This window comes from Carassius auratus, chromosome 16 (assembly GCF_003368295.1).
Source record: "Carassius auratus strain Wakin chromosome 16, ASM336829v1, whole genome shotgun sequence".
In the NCBI taxonomy this organism is placed as follows: Eukaryota; Metazoa; Chordata; class Actinopteri; order Cypriniformes; family Cyprinidae; genus Carassius; species Carassius auratus.
In genome coordinates this window covers 25,005,657-25,019,357 of record NC_039258.1, presented here as the reverse complement: position 1 = coordinate 25,019,357, position 13,701 = coordinate 25,005,657, and positions in this window count along the sequence as shown.

Here is a 13,701-nt window from a genome sequence, read left to right as displayed (position 1 = left end):
GAGATCAGACTTATAGGGGCTACTTATAGAAGATGGACCATGTCCCGATGCACTCTCACCAGAACTCCTGGGAGCAGAGTGATCAGGGGAAAAGCGTACAGACGAAGCCTTGGCCAAGTCTGCACCATAGCGTCCAGTCCCAGAGGAGCTGGATGAACTAGAGAGAACCAGAGGGGACAGTGCGATGTCATCTGAGTTGCAAACAGAGCCACCTGAGCCTGACTAAATATAGTCCATATCTGCTTCACCACCTCGGGTTGAAGCATCCATTCCCAGGGCCCGGCCCCTGCCTCGACAGGATGTCTGCTCCCACATTCATATGCCCAGGAATATGTTCTACTCTTAACGAAAGGAGTTTGCCCTGGCATCTCACCAGGATCTGGCGCACCAGCTTGTACGGGGGTCGTGAACACAGACCTCCTTGGTGGTTGATGTAAGAGACCACCAATGTGTTGTCGAGGGCGCACCAGCACATGGTGACCTCTTAGGTCTGGGAAAAAATGATTCAATGCTTGAAATACTGCTAGCATCTCTAGAAAGTTGATATGCCATGTCAGATGGTGACCACTCCACAGACCGCGGGCAGGGTGGCCACTCATGACTGCACCCAAACCAGTGAGGGACGCATCTGTCGCTAGCATTACACGGCAACAAGGAGTTCCCAGCACTGGGCCCTGAGACAAGAACCAAGGCTTCCTCCACATGTCTAAGGCAAGTAGGCATTGCCGCATGACCTTGATCATGTGAAGTGGGTTTCCCCTCGGGGAGAACCCCTTGGTCTTAAGCCACCTCTGTGAACAGTCTTGTGTACAGCAGGCCAAGAGGTAAAACGTTGGACGCAGCTGCCAATAACCCAAATAGTTTCTGAAACTGCTTGACAGTGAGTGACTGGCCTTCTCTGACTCTCTTGACTGCTCTGAGGATCGACTCGATACGAGCAGGGGAAAGACGTGCCTGCATCGCTGTTGAATCCCACACCACGCCCAGATAAGTGGTCCTCTGAAATAGAAAAAGCACATTTTTCTTGGCATTTAATCTTAACCCCAACTTTTTTATATGGTCAAGAATGAAATCTCGATGTCGAACCACCATCTGCTCTGATTGAGCCAAAATCAACCAATCGTTGATATGATTTATTATGCGGATGTCCTGGAGTCGCAGTAGAGCAAGCGCAGCATCCAAATACTTCGTGAAAGTTCGGGGTGAGAGTGCTAGGCCAAAGGGAAGAACCCGATACTGCTAAACTTCGCCCCTGAAAGCAAACCTCAGGAACTTCCTGTGATTGGAAACGATGGAGATAAAAAATAAGCATCTTTTAGATCTATTTTGACAAACCAGTCCTCAGACCTGATCTGAGACACAACCTGCCTGATAGTAAGCATCTTGAACTTCAGTTGCATGACTGAGCAGTTTAACTGATGCAGATCTAAAATCGGATGCAACCCCCCCCCCCCATCCTTCTTTGGAACTAAGTGTTGGCTGTAGAACGCGGACTCTGTCGTGATGAGTGTTCTTGTTCCATTATCAGAACCTGCTCAGGGTCCACTAGTGTAGGAAAGACTCCGTTGAAAGGTGGTGGTGGAATTGAATTCGATAACCTTTTTCTACAGTCTGCAGGACCCAACGAGGCACATTTGACAGTAGCTGCCACGCTGCTAAATAGTCTACTAAGGGAACCAGTCTCTCGAGGCTGGTCTCTGATGTACTTTGAGCTGCTAGCTTAGTGCCCTGAAGCAGAGGACCAGCAGGAAACAACTGAACTAGCTGCTGTTGAGGGCTTTGAGAAGAGATGGACACCATGTAATGCGGTGTACCCCGCTCTTCCCCAGTAGGGGTCACTCTCAGCGGTCCTGCTGTTTGATGTTGGTTGTCAGGACCAACCAACCAGAAGCTGGTACATGGCTTGAGCTAGAGACAGTGAGGGAGGAACTTCTGGAATGCTGCCGCCTGTTTACGAGCCTCCTGGTATCTGTCGACGACAGAATTGATGGCGTCACTGAACAGACCAAAAAGCGCAAGCGGGACGCGTCCATAAAGAGACTTTCTCTTTTAAATCAGACAGGGTCAACCACAGATGTCTTTTTGCCACCACCAGGGCTGCCATGGACCACCCAATCACACGGGCGGTCTCCTTGGTGACGCAGAGCGCTAAATCAGCAGTCTTCTTCAACTCAGAAATATTTTCCTGAACTCAGAAATATTTTCCTCTTTAACTTCCTCGCCTTCATCTAGCTCTTAGCAGATCAGCCTGGTATGCCTGTAACACAGACATCGTATGCAGACATGAACCAGCCTGACCTGCTGCAGCGTACCCCTTGCCAACCAGCACTGATGCGGTTTGTAGTGGGTTGGAAGGCAAGACCGGAGTCTTTAATGATGATGCTGCATCGGGAGACAGATAGCTCGCGTCTTTTCTACCCGGGGCATTGATTTATATCTATAATCATCAACTGTGCCACATTGCCATAATAATTAGAGACAAATGAACGGGACGAGAATTGTTTCACCCACACAGGTGGTTGAGATGGGGAAAAAGTGCAGGCTCCAGCGGGGAGGTGTTGGCCAAGATCGTAAAAACCGCTCATCTAATTTACTCTTCTGTGGTTCGGCTTTTTTCTCGGCGCGCCAATCAATGTTTAACTTGGCTACCGCATGGGTTATCAACTCCAACAACTCCTCATACTGTGGTGATTGACAGGCCGATTCATCAACGCCCTCGTCATCCATAGCACCGAAGTGCGCTTCAAATCCCTGAGAGCGAACACTGGGTCTGGCAGGTGAGGACGAAGATAGGGACTCGCCGTATGCATTCCCTCCACCAGATCCAATTGCAATCCCCATGAGTGCAGCTGTCACTCTGCCTCGGTGAAAGTGGGGCCAGCACCACGAGAAATGCTTGTGAAAACTATCTCCTCAAAGAGAGCCCTCCAAGAGCGGAGCATACGCAGGGGAAGCTGTTCACAGTGTGGACAGTCAGCTCCTTCGAGAGCCGTCTCTGCGTTCTACGCTCCCAAGCAGAACACGCACAAACTGTGTGTATCCCCGCTCGTGGTGTAGCGAGAGCAGGGAGGAAAATCCACTTTCGCCAAATGTTTAATCTTACTATCAGCCTTTCTTGCCATGTTGTTCTTGTGCAACTTTGTATGACAGACAACAGTAAATAAGACTGACAGACACGTAATGCTTTGTAACTGACACACACACAGAGACTCGCTGAATGACAGAAAGCTGACGCTCGTTCCACCTCACATGCTTTTATTGCTTCGTGGTTGCTACGTCACCCGCCTATGACGTCATGCCAATTCATAAAACTGATTCCACATGATTGATTGTATTGTTAGAATTTGCAGTGTGTGTGTTGTCAAATTTATGATGTTTTCTTGATTTGCTGGTGCTTTTTCTATTTGCTGGTGTTTTCTGTTGCAGCGCTATTATACGGCCACCGTTATTATCCATGGTATGAAAATGTGAACAAGTCTTTGGAGTCTTTGGAGAGTTGTAAGCAGGGTTCTAAATTAACTTTTTTGATCACCAGCCAATGTGTCAGAATTTCCACTAGCCAATTTTTTTTAATTATGAGTGCTACTGAATAGTTTTGATCATTTTATTAACATTGTTGGCATGAAAAACATATAAAGCACAATGCATACAACAACATCCTAACAAAACATTACAACATTCTCATGATAAAATACAAGCCATTCACAACCCGTCAGGCATTTGGCATTAATTTTTCTTTGTTTCTTTGTCGATATCATCATCCCCCGCTTCGTTCCTCTTCTCCCCCCCAGAAATCTGTCCCAACCACTGCCGCATTTAGTTTACTCTTAACTTTTTTCTATAATAACTGACACCCTCCTCTTTCAGTCTATGCTCCCCGCTCTGGCTCTGTTCGTTCTTCTTACTTGTGTTTTCTGATGGATGCACTGTTTGTTTCCATAGTTTCTTGCACTGGTTTCACTGCAAACTGTGTGCAGCCAATGGGCATATGAAATGTCATCGTGTAGCATTGCAGCACAGTGTTCATGGGAAATGCAGGAAGTGCTGCCAGGGGGATAAATGACAGAGAACAGAGACTCATGCATCACTGGCCAAACTGGCTAGTAAGTTGTTATTAACACCTGCCAAAATGAATTTTAACCCGAATTTGGCGGGTGTTAATTTAGAACCCTGGTTGTGAGCGAGAGCATAAGAGGCAGGCTACGTGTTGCCAGATCCAGATATTATACGTGTTTTGACTCGTTTTTCCACTTGATTTGACACTTTAGAAAGTTAATGAAGTAGGAAGTTGCAGATAACTTTATCTTATCTAATTTCCAAAATATTTTAAATAATTTTGGTTTATATTTTATGTTTTTGTTTATATCTATATGTTTTTTGTTTATTGTAATAGCAATATCTGGCAACATTCCATCGACGGCATTAGTCTGGCAGTAATCAAAAAAAGGCAGCGGCTATTTACACTAAGTGCATATAGCAGCATTTTTTTGTGATATGCTATTTACACTAAGTGCTATTTTGCTATTTTTGGACCAAAATGTATTTTCGATGCTTCAAAAAATTCTAACTGACCCTCTGATATTACATGGACTACTTTGATTATTTTTTTCTTACCTTTCTGGACATGGACAGTAGACTATACACACAAGTTTCAATGGAAGGACTGAGAGCTCTCACACTACATCTAAAATATCTTAAACTGTGTTCCAAAGATAAACGGAGGTCTTACTGGTTTGGAACGACATGAGGGTGAGTTATTAATTATATAATTTTGATTATTGGGTGAACTAACCCTTTAACTTTAAATAAGTGCACTTAAATTCAATATATATTTAATATAAACCCACAGAAAAGACTGATATTTCTGCAGGCTTGTTTTTGGTAGACTTGATGTGTGAAGGGTTGAAGATGTATTGGCTCACACAAAAACACACATCCATCAGCAGGGACACAGCTGCCGTAACCAGATGTCATTGTGAATTTGTGAACTGTATGAAATGGTAACTGGCTCACTGACATTTAAGATTGGAGTATTTGAGCTCATATTAAACTGCCATGCCTGATTTCGGCAGTGTTGTCATGAAAGTGATGAAGTAGTCAGCTCTTTCACCCCAAAGCTAATGGTTCCTGTGCAATAAAGAACACAGAAACTAGTGCAACTGTGAGTGTAACAAATTTTTACAATTTCTAAGACAAAAAGGACAGTATGAAATAAATGTACAAAAATTCTTCTTGTCAGATTAAATGTCAGTCTCTCTACTCTACTTTTTTCTCTAATAGTTGTGAAACTGATTTACAATCTTTGTCTGAATTACAACAAAATAACTAATCTTGCAACTACACTATACAATATGCTGCAGTATAGTATTGTTCTCTGTTTTATTATGATTTTATATCTGAAATTATACAAAAGTTTGATACACTGCACTGAACAATTTTTTTTTGAGGGATGGTGGGTGAGAGTTAAAACTTATCTGACAAGGGACAGACAGTTTCTGTTATGATTGATGTGTACCTTTACCAGTTTAAACATTATTGCAGAAACACTTATGTCTGTTCATTGTGAGCACATTAGTATTTTCAGTTAAGGGCCGATGGCAAGCAACAGTCGGGCTAGTTTGTTTGTTGTGTTCCACTCGTCAGACTCACATTGGTGGCAGTTTGCCTGATTCAACATCGGTGCCTGGGACGTCAGGTCCCTTAGCGAGAGTGAGAGCTCTGATTGGATGTTCAGTTCAGAGAAGGAGTCAGTGCCAAAGAATTAAAGCGAAAGTGATGAAAACAAGCATGTGAATGAAGGCAGTACAGACAGAAGGCTGTTTAAATGTTACGTGATCTTTCCCAATCATTCCCAATCATGATCCACTGGTGCAGATAGAAATAATTGAACTCACACAAACACACATACACAATATTTTACATAAAATGTTTACATTTATTCCGCAAGACAAAAAGAACAAAATAAAATAAAAATAACCCAATTTTATTTCTCGAATGTGCCGAATCTGCTGATGTAATTACAACCGCTAAGTGAAAGAGAAGGGGAGGGGGAGGCCAGGGGAACCAATCAGCATCGAGTGTTCACTTTCAGCGCTGCGAGTGCTGAGAAAAGTAACATCATAGAGGAGGCTAGCCTCCCTTCTGGTCATGCTTCTGGTATATCAACCAACCATCATAGAGACGTAAATTACGTGCTATTAGTTTGAACCTGATTTTATACAGTCTATGGTTTGAACGTCTCCCGGAGCGGCTGGGCTGATAATTTACCAAGTATTTATAATGAGTAGCGATATTGAATATATTTTCTTTACGGTTTCTGACTAAAAGCTGCCAAAAAGCCATTTTAAAGTGGTTAAGCAAATAATAATAATAACAATTGGCAGGGATCCCCAGACCAAAACAATTAGTTTGACTCCTCTATTTTAAAATTCACGAGCCGCCACTGGTCGGTTTATTTCATTTAATATAGTTCTAATTTAACATCATACTAAGAGCGCAGTTGTTCTCCAGATATTAGCATATGCTCGTTTTCACTCAATATCCTGTTAATCTTGAGTACCTATAGAGTAGTACTGCATCCTTCATAACTCCAAAAAGTCTTTAGTTTTATTATATTCATAAGAGAAAGATAGTATGTACCAATTTTTCCCGGAAAAACACGACCGGCTGGAGGCGTGACGTGTGGGTGGAGCTAAAGAATCACGAGCGCCAGTAGGCTTTTGCGTTGAGAGCGTTTGGAAGTTGTGACATTACCGTGAGGAAAAAAAAAAACATCATCCAAAACAAACCATGGCTTACAGTCAGATTCAGCCGTTTATTTATGATCCAGAATCAGATCCCGAGGCTGAAACTGATGGAGAGCAGCAGCAGCAACGACTCGCTCCGAGCGGGGCTCGAACCCAGGTCTCCGGCATGGGAGGCGGACGCACTAACAAGGAGGCAGAGATATTTTAAACAGTTTTACTCACCGCCTGCGGTTCCAACACACGATCGTGACCCTTTTTCATTGGAATTGCATCTTCCTTAAGAAATAAACGATACGCAAATCCGTCGTCAAACTGGGCCTTGTTTGTAAAACAAGCATCTTCGAAATGCAGGGAACAAACAAAAACACTTGCACAACTCCGTTGATGCTCTGTAAAAATAAACTCCATCCACTGGTCCCTTAATGCTGTTTTTTTTTTTGGTAATCTGTGCAGGGTTATCTTACCCTGGCAACCAAAAACACACTTCTTTTGTGACTTTTCGCGACGCTCTCGCTCTGATCAGTGAATGAATGTCTGTGCTCAGCCTCTCAGTGCTCTGGTATACAGGAGCGCGTGCTCTTCCGGCAAACGTGCCCTTAGGACCCATATAAGGAAATTCCGCTCCATCTAACGTCACACAGAGCCATACTCGAAAAAAACATTCCGAAACTTGTGACAAACCGGAAGGTGTATTTTGGGAACAAAAATACTCCTTCAAACGTACAACTTAATTTTTGAAACTTTGTCCATGTTTAGCATGGGAATCCAACTCTTTAACAGTGTAAAAAACTCAGTATGCATGAAATAGCATTTCACCCCCCCTTTAACAATTTCAGCTATTTATTTATTTATTTATTTATTTATTTATTGTCTTGTGGTATAAATGTAAACATATTTTATGTAAAATATCTTACTCAGGGCAGTAAAAATAAAATAAAATAATTGTTAACAGTTAAAACCAATTCTCTATTACTCATGTTAGAAAGTAAAAACTTCCATTTATTCAAATGTCCCATTTTTACATCCTCTACCCCTTCAAAATTATTTTTCACAGTCATATTATCTCCCATGTAAACACCCACATATTTATACCTATCTTTATTCCATTTATTCCAAAGGCCACTTTCCAAATAAGATAACTTTACTGTGTTTTCCAATTTACCTTTGCAGAAGTTTAAATTATAAAAACTCTTAAAATGTATCCAATTTTATTCACATCTATTTTGTTCTTTATTGAGAACAGCAATATCATCAGTGTAAGCCGATATTTTAAAAACATTATCACATTTTAGAATGTTTATACCCTTTAAGTCTGACCTAAAAATTTTTATCTGCCCAAGAGGTTGACAATTGCTAAACTATATAACATACAGTACTATACCAGAAAGAGTTCATCCTTGTCTAATACCACTGTTATGACCCCGGGTTGATATAGGGGTACTGTGGTACAACATTTAAAAATATATACAATAAACATGGGTAACACTTTATAATAACGTTCTGTATTTAGAAATTATTAGTTAATGATGAACTAATAATTTACAAAACATGACTACTTGCTTAAATTATTAAGTAATAAGTTAACATTTTAGTTATGTTTTATTAATTCAGCTATAAGTCACTTATAATCTATTAGTTAATGATGAACGAATCATTTACAAAACATGACTATATGTTCATAAATGATTAATAAATGGTATGCTGATGATTTACAAATGTGTTGTAAGTTATATAAAAAAAATTGAAATCATGAAATTAATCAAACTGTTCACTAGTAGATGGTTTATAAGTTATTAGTTGATAAATTATTTATCACTTATAAATCATTGAAGTATTTATGTCAAAATGGTTTTGTATAATTATCTCAATGAACAATTGTTAATCATGCACAAATGATGAATAAACCATTAGTAAATGATTAGTATATTATTTAGGGGACAATTTGTTAGCTGGTCTGTGTTCAAAAACATAAACATGATGGTATGCTAAAGCACTATTTTTGAGAAGAGTTACTCATTTGTTTTGAAGTGTATAAACATTTATAAATGCCTTAGTCAGGTGATTCCATTGGCTTGTGTTAAATCCTTTCACTCATCAGCACAGACTTGTGTTCTGTGTGGAGTGTGTGAGATCTAGTGAATTGAACCTCTCAACTGGTTTTACCTTCCACTGAAGCTCATATTAGGTGCATAGAGTTAAAGACTCCATGTGTGGCAGAGAAGACAGCTGTCTGTACCCTCACCAGTCAGTACTTAGTACTCACTACAAAGTGTTCAACACCTGTTATAGATGATCTGTAAATGCATGAATAAATCTTAATTTTTTTAAATAAATAAATTAACACTGACAACATTTAATCAGAATTTAATTGTTTATTTTTTATTTTGTCCATTGTTTTGTTATTTCACAGTCTATCAGGGTAGTTAGTGTATGTGTGTGTGCAACAGTTCATTGCCTTTCACAGTTCATGTTAACAATTTTTGTGTTTCTGCAATTTCAGTTTGAGTCTGATAAACAAAAGATGGTCTTGGGCAAGGAAACAGCATGGGCACCCAAGGCGTGAATGTAGGTGTCCACATGTCAGGAATGTGTGGATCATACCCAGGATTATTCACTTGCATTTTGCAGCAGGTGGGAGTCCCTGGACTATCATACGTGAACTGCCTTGGTGATCGCTGTTGCCTCCCCGAGTACTGGTATCCTCTTCGTACCTCAACAGGCCCTTTACTTGAGTAAATTTCCTCTGGTTCTTTCACAGGTAAGTTTTCACATGCACTCACTGGTTCATTTTCCATTTGATTTCCAAGCATTTTAGATCTGTGCCCTTTCACAGATACATGAGCGGGTGTGGGAATGTCTTGTCTGGCCTCAGCTGAAGGTTCTAGTTCAAGCTGGAGTAATGCAGAATTATCTGATGTACTCTGATGAGCAGGCAACTCAGCGAAAGAAGGTTGTATTGTGGCTTCCTCTTCATAGATAATTTGCTGTTTTCAAAACTGGCAAGGCTCAATTGGTACATAATACTCAAAGTCGCTTTCACTTATATAGTCATATATATAGATCATAGTTCCTTTTATTACACTCACTTGCCTTTTTCACATGCTCTCTAGTGATCTCCTGTGCTTCTTGCATCCCTTGTTTCCACATCTCCAGGTACTCACTCTTATTCATAGATGGGCTGCTTGTGTCAAACTCGAAGAGACCATCAATAGGAAGTCTTGGGGAATGACCAAACAAGAGGTGAAATGGGGAGAACCCAGTCACTTCACTTTTTGTGCAATTGTAGGCATAGATCAATTTGTTCAATGAGTCTTTCCAATTTGATTTGATTTTTTTCAGTGAGAGTTTTCAACATCTGTAACAGTGTTCGATTAAATCTCTCCACTTGCCCATTCCCTTGGGGGTGGTAGGGAGTAGTCCTCGATCCAGTGATCCCAGTGTACTTCTGTAGTTGTCCAAACAGCTGATTTTCGAACTCTCCTTGATCATGGTGTATTCTCAACGGGAATCCAAATTTGAGGGCAAAGTCGTTAAAAAGTTTGTCTGCAACATTTTTGCCGGATTTTGACGTTGACGCATATGCCTGTGCGAATCTCGTGAAATAATCAATTATTACAAGGATATACTCGTATCCTCCTCTACATTTTTCCAGGTGAAGGAAGTCTATAGATACAAGTTTGAATGGGTTAGTCATTGTGATTGGCTTAAGGGTCTTGTCTCCCGGCAAGGTTTATTTTGCTTAACACGAGAGCAAGTCCACAACACACAATGCTCAATGTCTTGCTGCATGTGGGGCCAAAAGAAGCGGCCTCTAATTAAACTTGTGGTCCGATCAACACCTTGGTGTCCCATCTTGTCATGTAGTTCCTCAAGAGCAATTTTTTTGTATTCTGTCGGCAATACAAGCTGAATTCTCTGTGCTGTTTTCTTTTGCAAAATTCCATCCTCATCCAGCATCAACTTATCCCATCCTCTCATCAACTCTTTGGCTGCTGAACTGGCTGATCTCAACTGCTTAGAAGAAGGTTTTACTCCAGACTGTAAGTGATGAATAATGAACTGTATGTCCTTGTCTTCCTTTGAGCTCTTATGATCTCTTCCTTTGACAGGGGTCTTGCTGGTACTGTTTTCGTCTCTGCACATGTTGCTTAACTCTGGGAAGCTACAACGGAGGACCACTGTATATTTGATTCAGACTGGGCTTCCACTGCCTGTATCACGGCTCCTATAGGATCTGACGAAAGCTCCTGTGTGTACTCTGGCATGGATCCCTCTGAGGCTGTGGTTAACCTTGATAATGCGTCAGCATCAATGTTTTCCCTCCCTGGTGGATACAGAATGGTGAAGTGGAAATCAGCTTGGCGGATGTCAAAATGTAGGTAAGGGGATTATTGTCACTGTACACTGTAAATGTGGGTGCATAGTAAAGGTAACATCTAAATTTATCCGTAATAGCCCATTTGAGAGCCAAGAATTCAAATTTTCCACTGCATATAGTAATTCTGTTCTTCTGGTGTCAATGTTCTTGATCCGTAGGCAGTCTATCTCAATTTTCCTTCCTGATGTTGATAAAGGACAGCTCCCAGTCCCAAGTTTGACTTTTTTTTGGACACACACAATTAGGGATGAGTAAGGCGAATTAGATTTTCTAATTCACCCCTGGGCGATCAAATGGTGAAGATAGTCTTTAATTTCTTGGTACAACGGCTTTGGAACAGATGTATACATCCGCACAACAGGTGTGTAATCAGTTAGACTGATGCTCAACTGTAGGTCTTTGACACACCCAATGTCCTCATCTGATTTTAAAAAGGAATAACATTCCTCTCACATCATTTGTCAAACTTTCTGTTGTTGTTCCAGAAACAAATGAGTTAACTCTACAGGTGGGTCCCACACACCTACACTGTTATCCTCACACTCACTTGTTGGTTTCAAACTCTCATTAACACAGGTTGTTGTTACACACGATGGCGCTGTTACTGGTAGCACTGACTTTTTTGCTTGTACTGTCCCAAGCTCAGTCTTTCCCACCAGGAGTATGTCGTGGTCGGTCACATTCTGGACACTGATTTGGATCACAGGTCGTCTGCCCCTTTTCAGAGTCAAAAGTGTTTCAAGGGGTTCCAGTCCATCAGGGTACTGTGGATTGACAGATGGTTCAAACAACACAACACTATCCTGCTTCATAGCATGTTTTGGAACATTGAAATGGTCTTTTGTTACCTTAACAAAATACTCGCATGAACACTCAGCTGTCACCAAGTTAATAAATGTTTGGATTTTACTTTTCTTCAAACGAGGAAAGGCACATCTCACAGTCTTGTTCAAAAATAATTTGCTCTCATTACCCTGCCCACTTCACTCTGTTTCATTGCCTGCTCAATAACGTTGTAACCAATGATTGGCTTGGACAACTGCTGGCCTTTTAGTACAAGTACAGGAATGACTAATTCTTTCATTTTGTTTCCAGGAAGAGCTAAGTTGAACGTGATTTCAACCCATCCTTCATAGGGCATGTTGGAACCATTGGCTGTGACAAGATTCAAGTTTTCTGTGGCCTCTGTCACTTTGCAAATGTCTCGTACCTTTACTCCAGGTATGTACTGATCTCTCCACTGTCGATCTATAATGCACACTTGAGATCCCGTGTCCCACCATGCCTCTGTTTTGTGTCCATTCAGATAACAAGTCACTACTAAGCATTGTTTACCAACCAGAGAAGTCACAGGCGAATGTTTGTTGACTTGACATTAAGAAATTAAATTAAACTCAAAGGGGATGACCTCTGGCTGTAATGCAACAGTTTTAACATGCTGCTACAGCTTTGGAGGGCACAGCTTCGCTTGCTGGATTACTGCCTGTTCCGCTGTGGCAACCAGTTCCCATTTAACTGAACTCTACTCTGTGACCAGGTAACTCTCTCTCTGCAACCTGCCAAAAATGTTCATTGCTGCCACAGCGGTAGCAATGGGTGCACAGCTCCATCGATCCCACTTGCTGACAATGAAAACACTGTCTTGACCTTGAGGGGCGTGGCTGTCGGTATGACTGGAAACATTTGTAGCATTGTTGGGTACAACTGTGACTCTATTTGAAACTGTTGTGGACAGAAACCTTGAGCTGCATAATGAGATGATTGGGTTGGTTGGACATAATGCGCTGGCATTGGACTCACTCGTCGCTGATATAGCCGTGGTATGAAATGAGGCACTTGAAAATGGATACTGCTGTTGTTCACCTCCATCTTGACTTGTCTTCCCGACCTGGTTTGTGACAACTGATTCCCTTCTGAGATGGACTGATGGGCTGCTCTTACAGGTGAGACATCACTGTTGACAGCACAGCATTGTTGCTGCAGAGGTGTGGGTTGCTGCATTGATTCCTTTATTTGCATGACTTCTTCACTTAGACTTTTCAACTGTGCCATCAAATAAAATTTTGTCTGTTTTTGCTTGCTTTTTGACTGCGGAGTTGGCTCACGTAACTGAGTGACTTTCACATTGGCACTTCATTCACTCTTTCTTTTACTCTGTCTCTCAGCCTCATGGGAGCATGCTACATTCAACTTTTCCAATAGGGTCTCATCTGTGACTGTGGTGTCTGTCAGGTATGGTTGGAGATCACCCTGGATACGATCATTTTGTAGACCTGTTAATACTGAAACATATTCTGTAAAAGGGCTGGGTCATATGTTAAACCGGACTCTGTCTTTTTGGCCAGGCTCTCCGATAAAACCTGAAATCTTAAACTCCCTGTGCCACAAAGCCAGTATCATTTGTGGGGGCAGTGAAGAGTTAACTGCTACACTGTCTGCTGATGCTGGTGCCGATCTTGTGCTCCGTGGAACAGGTGAACATGTTTGCGCAGCAGTGAGCAAATCAGTTGTGTGCTTCATTTCTCCTATTTGTCTGTGTACTATACAGTATTGTTCAAAATAATAGCAGTACAATGT